At 42.3% G+C, this 21,457-nt stretch overlaps 1 pseudogene; it reads left to right on the top strand.

The window, feature by feature from the left end:
- The first annotated feature begins 9,126 nt into the window (after positions 1 to 9,126).
- Positions 9,127 to 21,154, top strand: LOC120027683 (annotated as a pseudogene).
- Positions 21,155 to 21,457: the final 303 nt, after the last annotated feature.

The following is a 21,457-nucleotide window of genomic DNA, read 5'->3' as shown; positions in this document are numbered from 1 at the left end:
CATTTTCAGAATTCAATCCCAAAACTTCAACAAGCTACAATTGACTCTTTCTTTCTTTATTCTGCTTCTCTCCCTTTATGTGGCTGCCCAGTTACTAAGATTCAGAAGAACATGAAAAATAACAATAAAACATATCTTCAGAAAATTGTAAAACTTTAAAAAAGTGATATAACCTTCTGATTGTTTGAGCTCTCGTTCATGGATTTCCAAGAACGGCATTGTTATTTTGTGAAAATAAATGAATTAGGTTTTCTGGTTAGAGCGCACGGTAGATCCATGGCCAAGAGATGTCCAATATTCAGTTCTGTCATAGACAATATTCAATAGGATATTGAATTCATTGAATTGAATGCATTTTAAGGATGACACATTATTTGTATGCCAGATCTTATTTCAAAACGATTCTCTCATCTTGGTGCAAATTGCAGGCAGGATTTCATTCATTCATTCTAATCAGGCCTCTAACGCGTGACCATAACAAAATGTTCCTCGTTACTGACAATTACAAACAATTCACCGCGTTTATTGAGTCAGAAACTTCAGGCCTCGTTTTCTGCTCTCAGATCAGCAAAGTAATGAGATTTAATAACAATATAAAATGTTCAGTTTTTTCTCCTCTGCGGTCACAAACAGATGCATGTAATACAGACGGGTATTTAGCGTCGCTATGTAATTTGGGGGCCACGATTTGATTCATTTATCCGCGCTCTGTTATTAACCCGTGAAAAGAGAGATGTCAGCCGCGGTTTGAGCCAGCAGGACATCCGCGCTTTGTTTAAACGCACTAATTATGCCAGCACACATTAGCGAGGGACGAAATAAGCGCAATTTTCACATTTTAAATTTTCGCTCTATTTAGCGCGCCGCATGCGGGTGGCAGAAGTTGGGGGAGGAGGGGAGGCAGTGCCCGACTGTGGCTCGAGCTCTTTCCGTTCCCCCTCTCTTTTACCCTTTGCCAAAGTGTGTTTTGTATTTTCATAACACCCTAACTTGATAATTTTTTACACCCGATGCACTTATGTAGTGTATTGTGTTGCTTTGCTGTTAAAGTCACAATTGGAATTCGTGCAAGTGTAGCCTAATGTGCAACAGAATAGGCACTAGAAACCATTTTCACCACAGGGTCAATTTCAAGAACATTTCTCGGTGTGTTGGCATATGCATACTAGGCTAAGTATTGGGGGTCACTTTCAGCAGACTACTGATTTAGGGTCAGTTCTTCCACACCCCATCTCTAGTATGAGTTAAACAGCAACAGGTCCCGGGGCAGTGGTTAAGGACATGGCCTAACCACAGGTGTGTCGTTCAAAATGCTTAGATCTAGGAACGTTTCCAGCTAGTGTTCCATGGATCACCGCTTTGCAATGTGATATTTTGTGTGTGTGTGTGTGCATGCCTCTGTCTCTTTTCGTGTCCATAGCCTACTCTGCATGTGTCCACACAGATGCGTAAAACGCTGGACCAACGATCTCCATATTATTTCCATCCATTCCACGCGCGCCATCTTCTGGACTAATCAACCTGTCTGTCATTGCATCTGGAGAGAGATCTGCTTAATAACCCATTAATAGCCTAATAATCAGAGACTTGTGAACTGGAGTAACATTAACTGACAGCAAGTGCTCATTACAAAATGTAAGGGTTTACGTCTTGATTTTAATTAATTAACATATTTTATTCCGTTGGTTAAGGCTGATTTTCGACAATTACGCATAATTGCATAATTAATCAACAAGCCGATCTCGGGATTGTTTTCCTTGAGAGTAAATGTGGTTTATCTTCTGACATCACATCACGTGGTGATTTACATGATGCGATTATTCATATAGCCTTCTATGCATATTATGTTGGGGAAGCAGGGTTGTAGAATGTCTCCGATGCAAGTCTCATGTTCATTATATGCACTGTGAATATCTGGCATATGCTACTAGGCCCAAGTTTTACATATATATTTGGTGGTCAACACAGGTTCCAGGTCTATCAGGTCAGGCACCATTGTAACCAACCAACATCTCTCTCGCTCTCTCGTTCTCTCTCTGCGTTGACTGACCTAACCATAACCCTTACCTAATCCTGGAGCGGCAGGTAGCCTAGCCTAGGGGTTAGAGCGTTGGACTAGTAACCAGAAGGTTGCTAGATCGAATTCCCGAGCTGACAAGGTAAAAATCTGTTGTTTTGCACCTGAACAAAGCAGTTAACCTAGGCCATCATTGTAAATAAAAATGTGTTCTTAACTGACTTGCCTAGTTAAATAAAAAATAAAAAACGTACTCTTAGTTTATCCCTATTAAATGTCACCTTCAATGGTGGGTATGGACGTTCCAAGGATACTGTATATCAAAGACCCTGGGTTTACACAGGCAGCCTATTTCTGATATCTGTTCTACTAATCTGTTTTTTGACCAATCACATCAGATATCTTTCAGAGCTGATCTGATTGGTCAAAAGACAGATTAGTAGAACAGACATCAGATATAGGCTGCCTGAGTAAACGCAGTCATAGTGACAAGTTGTTAAAGCCTGTGTTCAGACAGAATCTGACAGAATATGCAACACGAATATGAGCCAGTGAGGTTATCCACGCGCATGAGGTTCCAGTGTCGTGGCCCCACTGCCGGTGTCTTGTCTTCATTCTTTCGCTGTTAAGTAATTGGATGCTGCTCTGCCTGGGAAGGCTAGCAGGAGGAGAGAAAGAGAGAGAGAGATACGGATGGGGCTTGGGGCTTTTAAAGGCGCATGTAAGCAACGTTAATTAGCGGTTATTAACAGCCCCGCATAATGAAAGCGCGAGGGAGTCAATTTAATGACTTTGTTAGCGAGAGGTTCAGAATGACAGGCGATGATCGGAACAACAAAGTCGTCGGCACATGCAGTCATCATCGGTAATTTCCAACCATAATGTGGTCTGATAAAAAACAAAGGGCTCTAATTTCACTCAACTGACTGGATAATTAGTCCCTTATGTAAGGAAAATAATTAATGACTTAAATATTTCAACCCCAAGATTAGGCTTCATTCTCCTCAATGATTAAGTAAAAATAAACTCAGGGCCCATCACTCTGCTTAAGAAAAGCCTGTTAGCAGAAGTGCCCATGCATGCTGGCCTTTATGTTACAAATGTGTTTTGGCCCATGCATATACAACGTTAAGCTCATGAAATATGTTGCAACCAACCATTCTCCAATATCACAGAATATGATGACAATAAAAAATACACTTTGTGGTCATCAAGCTATCTACAGCGATATGTGTGGTCGCCTATTTATGGGGTACTGTTTTGAGAAGCCCAAGGAGCACATGTAGACCTCGTTGTGTGCATGGTTTCGTTCTATGTTCTATAGGGCGTTCTAAGCCTACATTCTACAGATGACCAGGAAAGATGTCTGCGGGGTCTACCCAGGGCCCTTCGCGATTCCAAGGAATTATAAATGAACACGAGATAGGTCAGGCACGTTCACTGCAGCAGTCTGACGGCCACATTTTCTCCGCTCAGCTTTGATCGCAGGGATCAAGGCACTCGAGCCACTTGCTGTTATAAGTCCATCGACGGTGTTTGCTGATACCGTTGTGTCTCCACTACTAGGCAAGCTCGAAACGGGTGGCGCGAAGGTAACAGAACTCATGAACTTGTGTGCATTTGCCCTTTTATTGATTGCAGCCGTTCAGTTAATAGAGTTCCAAAAAATTGTGCAGAAGTATCACCTCTCCCCCTTTATGAGATAATCAAAGTAATGTATGCAAATTAATTATCTTGTGAGCTTATCAAAATGTACCTGTCCCACTCAAGTCTGAAGAAGTCCATTTATTCAGTTAGCAGCAATAATGTGGTGGATGGCATGATGCAAATGATGGTTGATTAGGAAAAATTAAGGACCTCACTGGTATCTGACCTTGTCTCAGTTTTATGTAAATTATAGAAACAATCAGTGTGATAGGATAAACTGCATTATAATGTGATAAAAATGCATTTATAAGTAAATGGCTAATCAGTTGATAGGCTATTTTGGAGATGTGTTAATAGGCCTAGATCCTTGGCGATTTATCCCAGTATTCAGCTGCTTTGATTCAAGTTAAACGGTCTCTCAGAGTTGGCACTGCAGATGCCAAAAGATAAAACATTTGAGGTTCTTTTGGATCTGGATTGAGCAGAGTGTGTGGTGTAAACAAGGTGGTCAGACTCGGTAATAATGGGCCATTTCCACTGCTGCGATTTCCACTGATACTTGACCTAAAGCCTCAGACTTTTGTGCGCTTTCCATGGATGAGGCCAGGGCCAAACAAAACCTCTACTTTAACTCATTGAGACCAGATTGAAGATGTTTGGAGGGCTTTGGAGGTGGGACAGATTTGTAGCTGGAGCTGCATGGGGACAAGGGCCCCGGGTGTTTTGATGTGTTCCTGTGCGGTCATGGGTTCAAGGCCCTCAGAACCTGATTGAATTGGGTGATTTTAGCACCTTGTGGCCGAGGTTGGTAGCATATCAGGCAGATGAGTGAACTTGATGTTGAAGAGACTTGATTTCCAACCGTACGAGGCCTAGTAGCAGCATGAGTCAAATCATCGCCTATAGTTCTAGGATGTCTTTGAAGCTGCCATTATGATAAACGAGATAAAGTTGGAAACATTTAAGTGGATCACTCTTACATGTCTGTATTTACTTCAGTAACCTCAGGCATCTTATTACCCTCCAGAGGGAAACTGGGTAGCAGACACTCTGCGGTTGGTACAAAATGGCCACCACAGTGAGCCTTGTGAGCCTTGTGAGCTGGTAATGAAGCATGTAGAGCCGCAATGTCCTCCTGAGGGGCATTCAGTGTTGCTGGATTTGGATCCTGATCACGGGAGCTACCCAGTGGCTTGTCAGACACTTCATCTCAGATGGAATTAGCTCCCCGGGCCGCCACAAAATGGCCGGAGTGGGTGGGACACGTAAAGACACAGTCTGGGCTGTGTGTGTGTGGAGGGTGGTCAGACACTGTGCCCAGCGATGTGGCATGATGCCAGTCATTCTATTACTCTTCTCCTCTCTTTCTCTCTTCACCCGTTCCCCATCTTCCTTTTCAGCATTCGACAGTTATCATATTGTTACATTTTGATGGAAAATAGAGTGGTCAGGGGTGCATGGCTGTCAGAGGGAAGTGTGTGTTTGTGTGTGTGCAAAACTTTTTGTGTGTGTGTGTGTGTGTGTGTGTGTGTGTGTGTGTGTGTGTGTGTGTGTGTGTGTGTGTGTGAGAGAGAGTGCAGTGCATTGTATTGGTATCGTTTGTGTCAGAGGTTTTGAGTGGCATGAAGTGGGATGAAGACTTGAGGAGAGTCTGTCATTTTCTGTGGGTTTGGGTGTGCTTGTGTGTTGTGTGTGAGTATATCTGTGTGTGTATCAAAGTGTGTGTGTGTGTGTGTGTGTGTGTGTGTGTGTGTGTCTGTCGCATCATCATTAGGTCGTAGGCAGCCCCAGTGTGTGGGGTGGTGGTTCGGTCGGCTCTGCAGCCCCTCTGAACCATTTAGTGGGAGAACAGCTCTTGGATCCCGGCCTGCAGGTCTGGTGGTGCCCAGTGGGAGGCAGCTTAGCCCTGCAATCTCTATTGGGATTTATTCCTCTCCCATCGCCTGGCCCCATACACACCCCGCGGTTAGGAAGTAAGAAATGCACACACAGATGCACGCACACACACACTCTCTCTCTCACACACACACACACACACACACACACACACACACACACACACACACACACACACACACACACACACACACACACACACACACACACACACACACAGAGATACATACACACACACACACACACACACACACATACACACAGTCCCCCCCACAGTAAGGAAGTCATAACTGCACACTCTCTGTCCCTGTGGGAGTCACCCAGGGGTCAAGAAAGGTGGGATTTAACAGACTCACTGATAGACAGAGTGAGAGATAGAGACAGGACTGAACATTCAATTCAAGTGTCCTCTGTTAATCCCTGTTCCGCTGTTCTACTTCTCTCTGTATGTCGTTTGTTGTGGCTTTCCTTCCTCCCTAACTGTCCTTTAAAGTCTGATCATAGTTCATTCGTAGGAGACTTAGTGCCAAAACCATTATCAGGGAAATCATTTATCTCTTTACATCTCTATCTCCATCCCGCTCCATAACAGTTGATGATACCCTTTACCTTCTCTTTCAGTTCCTTTCCTCCATCTCATCTTCTACCTTCCTCTTCACCAGTTCCTCTGCTTGACTCGTCAAGACTAAGGCGACACCAGGCTCCTTCCTCTACTGTTTTCATCACTCAGGAAGAGCTTTGACCTTTGACCTTTAACCTAGTGTGACCCCTGATTGACCTTTGCCCTCATGAGGGGACCATCAGCTGAAGCCTTCCAGACAGTCCTCTAAGCAGCGATGATTGCATTTCTGCTTAGCTTGGCGAGATGGATAAGTAATGTATTCATGAGTAATTCAACATTTCCTCTTTTCTCTTGCTCTCTCGTTCACACATATGCTCCCACACACACACACACACACCACACACACACACACACACACACACACACACACACACACACACACACACACACACACACACACACACACACACACAACAACAACAACAACAACAACACATACACACTCCACAAATATCTTCTGATATTTAATTGGTAAATCCACTGATTAACCAGCAGTACGAATTGTCCACAGAGCGCTAAAGTAATTATGTTTGTGTGCTGTGTTTTTTTTGTATTACTTATCTTTTTTCTCTACCTCTTAAGGCACATCTTTATAACCAAGCAATTCCAAAGCAATTTTCTCTGTGGGTGGAGAGTGTAATTTTCTATTCTGTGACACTGTGATGTGTTAGAAACTGGGAGCGGGTGCTAAAAGGCATGTGTAGAGAGTGTGTATATGTGTTTGTGGTGTGTCAGAGAGGGCACCGTTTAATGTCTCCCGAATATTGCTCTTGTGTTAGAACTATCGTCGTGGAAACCTGAGGGCATGAACCAGGAGAGCGTAACGCATGGCAACAGTCTTTATCTTTATATTAAAACATTTGCATAGCATTAGTGGTGTAGAATGCAGGAGAGACTCAACTCAGAGAGGTTGAGAGAGAGAAGTGGAGAGGAGAAAAGGAGGGATAGGAGATATTCAGTCTTTGGTATAGCCTATGGCAAGGCCTTCTCTCAAGACGATTGTTTTGTTGTGTTCAAGTTTTGTATTTTTTAGGCCATATAACAGACAAGTGACAGACAACAAGAAATATTTGTCATTAAATATTTGTCTATGTTTCAACCGTGTCAAAATGCAGACTGGTCCAGATAATCTGACGCACTGTGTGAAGGCCTCGTGTAGGGTGGGTGGATTGGGTTTGTATCAGGTGAGCTAAAATATGGATGCCTTTTCCCATCAAGACATTGAGTCCAGCAGGCCTCTAATAACAAACCATTTACTACCCACTCACTCATGCATAGATACAACCATCTGGATGGAATAGGCTACTTTCCTCCATTCTTCACTCCTTCAGCCCCTCTTAAAACACACAGGCCTACCTGGAGAGGTGACAAATACTCTAGAATTCTATCATCAAACTCGGAGGCGAAATTAAAATCACTTTTTTTCCATCCAAGGAGGAGATCAATTTCCGCAGACTGGGTCGCGATATTTTCCGCAATTGGGCTTTCTCGTATGAGACGCGGCACCCTAACTGCTTCGCAGCGGGGCGCCCGCGGCAACTGCACGCCTCGCTGGAGAACAGTTACTTCTGCCGCACAGAGTTTATTTGCGCCTCGCTATGAGAATTGCCATCATTTACCCTAGTCCGACATCTCCCAAAAAGAAAAGAAATAGACAGGAGAGTGGATTGGGAGTAAGAATGAGAAAGGGAAAATGATTCTTTTTGATACTGCTGGGAGATTAGGTGCGCCCAGTTTGGTCCTCTCCGTTCTAAAAAATTAACTGAATACATTTAGAATAATGTCGATATTTTTCGTATTTTGTTATGTATATTGTATGTTGTTCAAATGACAATTCGATTGCATTTTTACATGTAATATCCAATGTACTCTGAATAAACAAATAGGCCTAGACTAGGCCTACCCACTGGGCACAGACGTCATTTCAATGTCTAGTTTTGATTTACATTTGGTTGAGTTGTTAACTAAAGTGAATTCAACACAACATGTCACCATGTCATTGGATTTACTGTAGGTTCAAAAGGTTAAAAAAAAGTACAAGTTCCCGATGTTGATGACTTTTTGCAAATCCAATCCGTTTTCTACGTTGATTCAACGTCATCACATTTCATTTAGTTTAAATGACATGGAAACAACGTTGATTCATCCAGTTTTTGCCCAGTGTGTATAGGCTATCAAGCAGATCAAAAATAATAAATCATTTCCAAATCTCTATCCCACAGATTGCTTGTCCATTTCGATTTGATCCACAATTATATAGGCCTATATGCCTGATTATTAGGCTATACCAAGTTCAATGATTCATAGGCCTATACCCAGGCTGATATACCACATGCTCAACAGGCCAGACGATATTGCCACTATTGTCTTTTCCAACCTCGCCAGCTAGTGAAGTAGGCCTACCGGGGTCATCATCTCGTTGGTTTCAGTGCGCTGGTGTGCATCTCCATAGATATGGATTCTATTTCTATGTTCATCACCATCCGCGAGGTGCATCCATAACCGTCAATGTGGTTGGAACACAGGAAGCCGTGAAACGTCTCATGTCCATTGGACCCATGTTGTATCTTAAAGGTGGCTTGGGGTTGGTTCTATTTGCATTGGCTATGACTTTGGTCCTTGTTTGCGCACTTTTAAGCAACCCGGCCTCAGTCTCTCCACCCCTTTCTCTGTTTTTTTCTTTGGACATCTAACCCCTTCTCTCAGAGAGAACCCCCCATATACGTCACGGACCGAGTCTGGTCCTGATTGATGCCATATTGTGAAAGAGCATAAATCCATCCCTCCTTTCTTCTTCACTCTATCACGGGACGTTGGGGTTGTGTGGCCGATAGGTTAGGGAGCTAACCTAGTTAAGTTTGGAGATAAATAGTTAAGTTTTAACAAGGGTGTTGGACATTGAAAACGTATTTGCTTCAGTTGGACAGTTTCCTAAGTAAGCACAATGGCTGGGCTCAAGGTAAGGAGGCATAACTTCAGTAAATATTACCTCCATTTATGATTAAGCAATGTTCAGGTTATATATTATTGCGGAGATTGACTGTTATTTTTCATGAATTGTTTTCTTCATTTTATATATATATATATATATATATATATTATTTTACAATAAGTAAAGAAAATAATTGTTATTCCAATGTCATTTGAACGTTTTACTTTATGGGTGATGGAGCTATCAATCGCACCAACAAATGTCAGAAATCTTACAATATGTAAGACTTAAAAACTTCTTATGGCTGCAAGCCCGAAGCCGGGCACAATATGGCAACAGCCACTTCAAGTGCAGGGCGCGAAATTCAAAATATATTTTTTAGAAATATTTAACTTTCACACATTAACAAGTCCAATACAGCATTTGAAAGATAAACATCTTATGAATCCAGCCAACATGTCCGATTTTTTAAATGTTTTACAGCGAAAACACCACGTATATTTATGTTAGCTCACCACCAAATACAAATAAGGACAGGCATTTTTCACAGCACAGGTAGCATGCACAAAGCCAACCTAACTAACCAAGAACCAACCAAACTAACCAAGAAACAACTTCATCAGATGACAGTCTTATAACATGTTATTCAATAAATCTATGTTTTGTTCGAACAATGTGCATATTTGAGCTATAAATCAGTTTTACATTGCAGCTACCATCACAGCTACCGTCAGAAATGGCACCGAAGCAGCCAGAGTAATTACAGACACCAACGTCAAATACCTAAATACTCATCATAAAACATTTCTGAAAAATACATGGTGTACAGCAAATGAAAGACAGGCATCTTGTGATTCCAGCCAATATTTCCGATTTCTTAAGTGTTTTACAGCGAAAACACAATATAGCATTATATTAGCTTACCACAATAGCCAGAAACACAAGCCATTCCCCAGCAGCAAAAGTTAGCGATCGTAACAAACCAGCAAAAGATATATAATTTTTGACTAACCTTGATAAGCTTCATCAGATGACAGTCCTATAACATCAGGTTATACATACACTTATGTTTTGTTCGAAAATGTGCATATTTAGAGCTGAAATCAGTGGTTATACATTGTGCTAACGTAGCATCTTTTTCCCACAACGTCCGGATATTTTTCTGGCACTCACATATTCTGACCAAATAACTATTCATAAACATAACTAAATAATACATGTTGTATAGGAAATGATAGATACACTAGTTCTTAATGCAATCGCCGTGTTAGAATTCTAAAAATAACTTCATTACGATATGCAGTTTACATTATGGCGAGAGCGTGCCCAAAACCTGGCCGCAACCTACTAGTACAACATGTTCGACAGATATATGAAATAACATCATAAAATGGGTCCTACTTTTGATGATCTTTCATCAGAATGTTGTACAAGGGGTCCTTTGTCGGGAACAATCGTTGTTTGGATTTAGAATGTCCTCTTCTCCAGTCAATTAGCACGGAAAGCTAGCAAAGTGGCGCTAAGCTCTCCTTCGTGAACAAACGCAGACAACGCAACACGCCTAACGTCCCGAAAAAATTTCAATAATCTAATGAAACTATATTGAAAAAACATACTTTACGATGATATTGTCACATGTATCAAATAAAATCAAAGCCGGAGATATTAGTCGTCTATAACGACAGCTGTGCAGAAGGCAAAACCAGGTCCCTTCGCGCGCTCTCCAGAAAACAGGAAACTGGTGACACGTCATACAAAGAGCATTTATTCGAGCCCAGATCAAGTTATACACTCAATTTCTTCTCTCACTGCCTGTCGACATCTAGTGGAAGACGTATGAAGTGCATGTATTCTAATAAATATCAAGGACCTTTATAGGCAGCCCCTAGAAGAGAGCATCGATTTCAGATTTTCCACTTCCTGCCAGGAAGTTTGCTGCAAAATGAGTTCTGTTTTACTCACAGATATAATTCAAACGGTTTTAGAAACTAGAGAGTGTTTTCTATCCAATAGTAATAATAATATGCATATTGTACGAGCAAGAATTGAGTACGAGGCCGTTTGAAATGGGCACCTTTTATCCGGCTACTCAATACTGCCCCTGCAGCCCAAACAGGTTAACTGTGTGTAGGCTATACATCCATAGGCTACTTTTGCTGTCAAGCGGTGTGCTGAAGGGGCGTTTCCTTCTACCCAATCATTGGGCTGGATTCAGCAGATGCTCAGATGTTGTCCAAGTCGCTTGTGGAACGCAGAGTTCTGTAGTCTAAACACAGTGGTAGTGTGTGTCTTTTATCAGTTAACGTCAGTTGACATTTATATAATCTATTATATTACCACTGTATTGTTTACTGAGACTTTAGACATTCTTCTCCCAACAAAGTAAAGTAGCATACTCCGCAAGAAATGTAGACTCACGTGTGCGCGCGCATTATTGGAAACAGACCCGTGCGCTTTTGCATACTCCGCGATGACTCAGCACCATTTTTGGGTTTGAACGCGAACCACGTTCCCAGTGTAGCAGAGAAAGAGAGTAAGAGGGCTCGTCCTGTGGAGTTGCATGCCTATCAGAGTAGTCATGTATGTTTGCATTGTGTGACAAGTATGCAAACAGATGACACAAGTAGCACGACTCAACATTGACGCCAATCAAAGTTCTTATCAATGTTAAACCAAAAGCAAAAACACAGGTATACCGTCACAATATCACCCAATATGTCTGTTTTAAAGACTAGGCCTATCACTGTCCAGCCAACTGTCTGTCCCCTAACATGTTGCTCTCTTCCAGTACCTGAGTGGATTTGGTAATGAGTTCTCATCTGAAGACCCTTGCTGTCCAGGAGCCTTACCTGAAGGTCAGGTAACATTCCATAGATGGTTAGTTGCTTAGCAACAAAACCGACTCGTGCACAACTATGGGGCAAAACAGATGGGGTTGGCTTAGATTGTTGACAACATGTAAACGATATTTAGACTCCAATGTTTATTGAAAATATACACACATTTGTCTCTCAAATATATACATTGTTACAGTTGTTGGTAAGCTTGAGATTTTTTTGCCATATTACCACATGACATCAGTCAAAACACCTCAATAACAAGATACAATGAGCTGAAATGAGCCACTTACGATTCAACATATGGTAGTTTCTTGACATTGTTGCTAGCTATCTGGCCATCCAGAATCACAACAACACACAGACTTCTGTCCCTTTGAAGTGCGGGCATTGTTTTTATGGCGTCAGCTAACCAGTCTATACCCCTCACCTGTTATCCAGCAACACCCACTTTACCACCGGCATAATGCAGTTTCTCTGAACCCCGCCCCCCCCAAAATTAAGAACAAATCCAATGCGTCAGCCAGACAGCCACTTACAAAGTAGGTCTATACAGGGTCGCAACTTGGGGTTTAGAAGTGTGGGGGACATAACCTGGCGGTGGTCTGTATTTGTTTTTGGGGGGGGGGGCATCTAAAGCTAATTTCCTGCATTTATACACAATTTAATATGACCCATGGCCCTTCTAGCTGTCTCTATTTAGAACAAAAAGTAAGCAACCATGTCCACAATCATCAAGCAAGGTAAGAGATCATTATTAAATACACTACCGTTTAAAAGTTTGGGGTCACTTAGAAATGTCCTTGTTTTTGTCAGAAAAGCCAATTTCTTGTCCATTAAAATAACATCAAATTGATCAGAAATACAGTGTAGACATTGTCAATGTTGTAAGTTACTATTGTAGCTGGAAACCGCAGATTTTTTAATAGAATATCTACTTAAGCGTACAGAGGCCCATTATCAGCAACCATCACTCCTGTGTTCCAATGGCACGTTGTGTTAGCTAATCCAAGTTTATCATTTTAAAAGGCTAATTGATCATTAGAAAACCCTTTTGCAATTATGTTGGCACAGCTGAAAACTGTTGTACTGATTAAAGAAGCAATAAAACTGGCCTTTGGACTAGTTGAGTATCTGGAGCATCAGCATTTGTGGGTTCGATTACAGGCTCAAAATGTCCAGAAACAAAGAACATTCTTCTGAAACTCGTCAGTCTATTCTTGTTCTGAGAAATTAAGGCTATTCCATGCGAGAAATTGCCAAGAAACTGAAGATCTCGTACAACGCTGTGTGCTACTCTCTTCACAGAACAGAGCAAACTGGCTCTAACCAGAATAGAAAGGGGAGTGGGAGGCCCCAGTACACAACTGAGCAAGAGGTCAAGTACATTGGAGTGTCTAGTTTGAGAAACAGATGCCCCACAAGTCCTCAACTGGCAGCTTCATTAAATAGTACCAGCAAAACACCAGTCTCAACGTCAACAGTGAAGAGGCGACTCCGGGATGCTGGCCTTCTAGGCAGAGTTGCAAAGAAAAAGCCATATATCAGACTGGCCAATAAAAATACAAGATTAAGATGGGCAAAGAACACAGACACTAGACAGAGGAACTCTGCCTAGAAGGCCAGTATCCCGGAGTCGCCTCTTCACTGTTGATCTTGAGACTGGTGTTTTTGGCACAATGATTAACACACAGGACGAGACCGTAATCGTAATCATCTGTGCAATCCACAATGGCACGAAAGCCAAAAACACAGAGCATAGGTACTCACATGCACCAACGGACATAGTAACAATAATCGACAGCCCAATGGAAACCAAAGGGCACATACATACAAGTACTAATCAATGGGAATAGGAGACGGGTGTGAGTAATGAAAGTTCCGGAGGGATCCATGACAAGTATGGCAGACCCCCAGGGCCAGGACTGAGCTGCCCAGCAGCTAGGGATTGCCTAAATAGGTATCCTCCCTGATGTAGACATGTTTTCAAGACAGACTCCTTTGTCAAACCGTATTCCATATAAGGCATCCAGACTTTATGAAAGTTGCACAGTATACCCTTAATTTTGTAATAAATCAAATCTAGTGATACATAACTTGACATTTCTGCCATCCACTGTGGGAGGATAACCAACCTGCATTTCTTAGCCGCTATAAATGCTAGGTTACACAGATTCTTCTGAGAACAGTCTCCAGTATAAACATTTCCAAGCAAACAAAATTAGGGAGAAGGAAGAATCTGTAGACATGCTGAGATAAAAATAACATACTCTTTGCCAGAATTCAGACAGCATTCACAAGACCATAACATATGCAAATATGTCCCCTTTTGTGTTTTACACCTCCAGCAGAAGAATTGAGTTCCTCAGTGCATGATAATCAGTTTCACTGGCATATAGAACGTTCTATGGATGGTCTTAAACTGCAGTCATTTATGTCAGATTATATGAACATGACTGGACATTCTAACAAATCTGTATCCTGTCATCATCGTCAATAGTGCCTCCCAGGTCTTCCTCACATTTTCATTTGACATGTTTTGTGTCATTGGGGAAAGCCTCTATCAACCCTTGATACTGTTTGGAAATCAACTTTAGATGTTTGTCAGACTGCCTTAAAGTAGTTTCAATCTTTGAAGCTTCTTACTTGTCCTGTGTTTGCTGCACAGAGAGAATAAAGTGTTGTGTCTGCTAAAGTTATCTGGCTGCCTGACCCTGATGCTCAGATGAGGCATGACAAATAATTACCTTGGTGCACATTTATACATTATATTATCCAAGAATAGAACCAATGGTTCAATAATTGAAATGACCATTATTCCCAGATCCCAGACTGTAGCTACTGAAGGTCTACTCATCAACTCAAGATGGAACTTTGTATCCATTCACTGATTGTTATTATATACTGCAAAATTCACCTGAGTGCCGTAGACTGGTCTTCCCTGGCTGTCTGACCCTGCAGGGAAATCTGTCACCATCTGATCCTGCTGAAACATGATGAGCACAGTGTTGTGTATTGACTGTGCACCATGACAGTGAAGCCTGTAGAGCTGTTTATACTGTGTCAGTGTGAAAAGTAGGACATTAGCTAGGGAAACTGACAGATCAACAACGTTACATTGCTATACTGACTAATAAAAACTCGCATTGCGCAGAAAAAAGGTCAGAATATCAGTCTTCAATCGTTTGGCTACTGGTTTCATTGTTTGATTCAGGTCTAGTGTGATTGAAGCAAAAATAATAGCTAACGTTAGTGAGCTAGCTAGCTAGTTACAGTTAGCCAACTAATGGTACAATGGTACATCATCACATTTACTTCTGTTGAAACAGGACAAAACAAAGGCTACAAAACTTTTCCATACACACAAGAGTTGTTAGATACTGCTACCTGACAGATAGCTAGAGGCTAGCTAGAGCTGAACTGGCTGTGGTAGCTACTAGCTAGCTAACTAAACTAGCAGCTAGAAGTTCATTCACTTCAGTGGAGAGGCGATGAAACATTAGCTAACGTAACATGTCAGTTACAATACTAGCTCAGTGCTGGGAATAAATACATTGTTTTTATATCAAACAGCAGTTAACTTGCCAGCTAGATCAGTCAACTAAAAGGTAGCCATTTTCTGCCCTGCTTGCTTTTACGTCTCAGAGAAAATGCGCAACAGACAGCAGCTGCCTCTGTTCATCTCTCCCGTGCTGGTCCTATACACCAGCATTTCAGAAGCTTTCCCTTCACACAGCTAGCCTGTCCACATGCTCTGTGATGGCCATGCAGTTCTAAATCCAGCCGTCTAAAACCGGAAAATAGCATACCCAACCGCTCTGAGGCATCTGCATGGTCCTAAAGCACACCAGTGGCTCATTTTGTATCACAGTGCAATAATAAAACTGGGGGAGGGGGGTACAAAAACACAATTTTAGAATGTGGGGGGGTCATGTCCCCCCGTCCCCAGTGAAAGTTGCGCCCCAAGAAACAAATACTTAGTTTCCTGTGGAAGTAAAAAGGTTTATGAATGACTTTTTGGAGGGGTTACTGTCAAAATAATTTATTAAATAACAAAAATAATAGACATTGATGACAGGCGCATGGGCCCCTAGAGCTCATAAGCAGGGGGCTGCGGGGGTGTCCGGTACACCAGTGTACTTACTCCCCTCTAGGATGTTATACCCAGCTCTGTTGTCTCAGCAGAACAACCCTCAGGTGTGTCCCTACGGTCTCTACGCTGAACAACTCTCCGGCTACACTTTCACCTACCCACAGCCAACCAATAAGAGGAGGTATATCATAGTGATTGACAGAAACTTCTCCTTCATCGCTCAGATTTAATAAATAATGGAGTAATACATAGGCCTACACAGAAGTCTCGTTTACACCTGGGGCTAATATGTGAGTTTCATGATCTGATCAATAAGATCTAATCACTATGGCTTCGTTTACACAGGCAGCCCAATTCTGATCTTTTGTACTAATTGGTCTTTTGATACAGCCTATCTGATCAAGGTTTGTCATGTCTACACATTGTATTAAAATATGTCTCATCCATCCACTGTGTCAGCATGAGACCATATTAGCTGGTGCCTCCTTGTATGCAAATTATTTAACAGATATTCGGAATGTATTTATTTTAAGACAATTATTGATGCCATAAGTCAATGGTACTGCATGTCAATTTTAGAGGCCAGTATAATGAGGATTTAAATAGTTTGATCATCCAGATCTGTTTATATCTGATTGATATCCAGACACAATGCGTGCCTGGCTACCTCTGGAGGTGGTCAGGACAATCAGATCATAATGTGTCTTTTAGTCATCGACACCTGTCTAAAAATGTTGGCACAATCAGAACGTGGACAAAGGGCGCATGCTAACACTAGGTATAGGGCAGTAGGTAGCCTAGCAGTTAAGAGCGTTGGGCTAGTAACCAGGGTTGGGTAGTTTACTTTCTAAATGTAATCCGTTACAGTTACTAGTTACCTGTCCAAAATTGTAATCAGTAACGTAACTTTTGGATTACCCAAACTCAGTAACGTAATCTGATTACTTTCAGTTACTTTTTGATTACTTTCCTCTTAAGAGGCATTAGAATAAGACGAAAAAACTATCCAGCAAAGGCATTTGGTTTGTCATCATAGTGGTCTCTGAACAAATTTAAACTTGCGCCTTTTTTAAATAATGAATTGAATGCCATTGGAAAAACAGAAAGATGTCATAATGTAATCCAATAATCTAATTACAAAATGTTTGCTAGTAACGTAACTGATTACATTTATAGTTTTTTTTGTACATGTAATCAGCTACTCCCCAACCCTGCCAGTAACCGAAAGGTCGCTAGTTTGAATCCCCGAGTCAACTAGGTGAAAAAAATATGTCCATGTGCCCTTGAGCAAGGCACTTAACCTTAATTGCCCCTGAAAATAGCTCTGTATAAGAGCTTCTGCTAAATGACTAAAATTTAAAAATGTAATAAACATGACTTTATTCATACACTTAATCATGCACATACACAGACATTATCTCTCTCTTTCCTAATTCCATTTCCTTGTTTCCCAGTTGGTTCTACCGTATCCTGCCGTTTGTCCGTCACAAGCTGTACACCGCAATGCACTGTGGGAGCCTAACAGAGAAGTGGGATGAAGTGGAACCTGACCCTAACTAGGTAGAGGTAGAGAGAGAGAGAAAGAGAGAGAGAAATTAGATGGACAGGGTTTGGAAAGTGAGACAATGGCGAGAATTAGAGTGCGAGATTAGGCGGAAGAAACAGAGCAGCTGCTCTTGTGATCATTACCATGAAGCCACGCCCACCCCACTTGCATTAGAAGTTCAGAACAAGAACGTGTAGGCTATATAGAAATAATGAGGATTTCTATCAGTCAGGTGTAGATTACATCTCACATTCCAGTGTTACAACTTGTAAACAAGGCTGCATGGGATTTCTCTTAATGCGACAGCCAATGGCAACGTCTGCTTTAGGCATAATACCTGGAGCTGCTTGTGGATTTGACAGCTCTAACACAGTTTCACCATTGACACCATGCAAACATCAGCTATGCGGATGTTGGCTAAAGTGGATCTGATTGAATCGGGCCCTGAGAAAAGTTGTACAGACTATTAAAGTGAGGCCTATTAGCTGCGAGTTAATACAGAACAGCTATTGGGTTCTATTAGCAGTTAGCTGCGAGTTAATACAGAACAGCTATTGGGTTCTATTAGCAGTTAGCTGCGAGTTAATACAGAACAGCTATTGGGTTCTATTAGCAGTTAGCTGCGAGTTAATACAGGACAGCTATTGGGTTCTATTAGCAGTTAGCTGCGAGTTAATACAGAACAGCTATTGGGTTCTATTAGCAGTTAGCTGCGAGTTAATACAGAACAGCTATTGGGTTCTATTAGCAGTTAGCTGCGAGTTAATACAGAACAGCTATTGGGTTCTATTAGCAGTTAGCTGCGAGTTAATACAGAACAGCTATTGGGTTCTATTAGCAGTTAGCTGTGACTTAATATAGAACAGCTATTGGGTTCTATTAGCTGTTAGCTGCGAGTTAATACAGAACAGCTATTGGGTTCTATTAGCAGTTAGCTGCGAGTTAATACAGAACAGCTATTGGGTTCTATTAGCAGTTAGCTGCACATTAACATTGAACTGCCATCCCCAATGATTTAACGTGAAACGCCTGACTGTTCTCAGCAGCAGGCTCCAGTCTCGTCTCCCTTACCAGCCTTAATCACTAATAATTAGTTAGCTCGTCCAGGAGTTCCCGCCAGATACCTGCCTGTCCTTTCAGAAGGGGAGAAAACCTTGCTTGAGTTAAGCACTAATTTCAGCATATTTCACTGGGGAATGATTTCCCGCCCTGCTCTGAACGCATCCTGTCGAGCAGGTAATTGGATCGACTCATTTTGTCTGACAGTAGGGGATTTTAAGGAGACAGGGCGAAAGGATGTGTGTGTGTATGTGTGTGTGAGGGAGGTAACTGTAGAAACACCTGTGTTAGAGGGAATATTTGCATGGTATATACACCGGACCCTTCTTTCTTTCGTTAACCTCTCTCTACCTCTCTCCATCCAACCCTCTCTTTCTCTCCGTCTCCCTCTCTGGGTTCGGACCAGGTGTTGGGGCTTGTTCTTTCCCCCGACCTAACCTGAGACTGCAGGGAGTGTGTGTGTGTCACACACAGATTGGAAGTGGAGTGGGTGGGGCAGGTTCCATCTCTGCTGCGTCTCATCCTGCTGTTTGGTCCTCCTGCAGAGAGATGAAATTGCTCAAATTAACTTATTATTTGCTTGACTGGGCCAATATGTTTTTGTTTTGTGTGTGTCTGTGTGTGTGTGTGTGTTTTCTTGTGCTACGTTTTTAATCGAGTCTGCCAGAGTTATCACAGGAACTGTAATGCCCAAGAGATTACCTGCCTTGGGGTTCTCAGACCCCCTGGGTGCATGGTGACTGTGTGTGTGTGTGTGTGTGTGTGTGTGTGTGTGTGTGTGTGTGTGTGTGTGTGTGTGTGTGTGTGTGTGTGTGTGTGTGTGTGTGTGTGTGTGTGTGTGTGTGTGTGTGTGTGTGTGTGTGTGTGTGTGTGTGTGTGTGTGTGTGTTTGTACTGTATGCAAGTGTGCTAGTGTGTGTTTTATGGTGTATGTCTGTGGGAGTAGGAGGAATATATGTGTGTGAGAATGTGTGTGTGCTTGCGCTTGCACACATATGACAAGGTACATGGGTCAGCCCTGAAGACAGCTTGAGCTGTAATGAATTATATTGATTTTAGAGGTACCATTGAATGTCTCTTTCACAGTGACATTATCAGAACAGCACTGCTATATAAAATTGCTCTGGTTTTAACAATCAAGATGAAGAAATATCTTTACACCGTCTCCCTCTCCCCCCTCTCTCCGAGCCGCGGGCGCTGAAAGTTTGGGAAAGTTTGATTGTGAAGCCAATTACGGCATAATACCTGCTGGAGCTGAGGATCACAAAGCACGGGGTAAATAAAAAAAAAAGAGCAGAGAATGAAAAGAGGTACATTGTGTTTTAAATCAGCCCTTATCCTCCCCCTGAGTTCTTTTTTTCTTTTTTTCATGCAGCTTTTACGGCTGTTTTTTCAATTCTGAATATCAAGGGCCCTCTTGCCTCAAATGAATATTGGCTTGAGGTAAGGCTATATCTCAAGTTCAAAGGTGCGGTAGACCAAGCGGTGCTGCCGCGGTCCCTGCTATACATTTGTTTATTATTCTGTTTCTTCTTGTGTGTTTGTAGGATTTCTCTCCCTTTAACGTGGTGGCGTGGCATGGGAACTATACACCGAACAAATACAACCTGGAGAACTTCATGGTAATCAATTGTGTGGCCTTTGATCATGCGGTGAGAACCTCACACACAGGCAGAAAGTCAGAGGTCCCTCCCCTCTGACCTTCTCCTCCAATGGGTTTTGAGAAGGTGACGAGGAGAGGATGCCAGGAGTATGGAATTGAGATCTTCCCACAAACGTGCATACGCACGCGCACACACACTTATCCTTCCTCTCCTCCATCTCTGCACCAGGATCCTTCCATCTTCACGGTGTTGACGGCCAAGTCCACTCGTCCAGGAGTTACCATCGCTGACTTTGTCATCTTCCCCCCGCGCTGGGGAGTGGCTGACCACACCTTCAGACCCCCCTACTACCACAGTATAATAAACACACTTACCCTCAGAAAAAATAACTCAAATAGCTACTTATTATGCTTGTCTTTAGTTCTGTTACTGACACCTTTGTTCTAGCATGCCCACCTTTCCCCTGTCACTGGTCTCTTTGTGTGTTTTGTAGTAGTGTTTGTGTTATGTCAGAGCACCCCCTGTCTGTGTTCCAGGGAACTGTATGAGTGAGTTCGTGGGGCTGATTAAGAGCCACTGAGGCCAAGGAGGGCTTCCAGCATGATGACCCCTCACGGTCCTGACGGAGACTGCTTCGAGAAGAACAGCATCACTCCCCTCAAACCAGAGAGGGTGGCCTGGGGTCCATGGTAACACACACGATGTGATCACAATTCTCAAACAGCTGTACATAGTGGGACATCAAGTAACATCCCTCTTCTTCTCAGACCTTCATGTTTGAGTAGTCGTTCAGCATGGCGGTAACTAAGTGGGGCCTAGAGACGTGTCAGAGACTGGACAAGAGCTACTGACAGCCACTCCGCAAACACTTTAACCCCAACTGGAGGCCCAGCAAACAGTAGAGCAGAGGCAGAACAGTCATTACTTCCCCTAGATCACCAGAAAATCATCTAGGATTTAATGTAACACGACTACACTGTGGCTCAATACATTTTATACAATGGCATTGTTGAATACTCATTTTTGATTGGCTTGAAGGGCATTCTAGAGCTTGCATTATTTCCCTATAAAGCACAATAGCAGTGTAAATCAACATGGTAGAATTCAATGGTTCTAGTTCATTCTTACATGTTCTATGTATGAGCTGCTTTTGAAAGCAGAAGTCGAATTGAAGACATTGCCATTGTTGAATTAGATTTTCATAA

The sequence above is a fragment of the Salvelinus namaycush genome, chromosome 33, assembly GCF_016432855.1.
Source record: "Salvelinus namaycush isolate Seneca chromosome 33, SaNama_1.0, whole genome shotgun sequence".
NCBI classification, from domain to species: Eukaryota; Metazoa; Chordata; class Actinopteri; order Salmoniformes; family Salmonidae; genus Salvelinus; species Salvelinus namaycush.
This window is presented reverse-complemented; position numbering and strand designations above follow the sequence as displayed.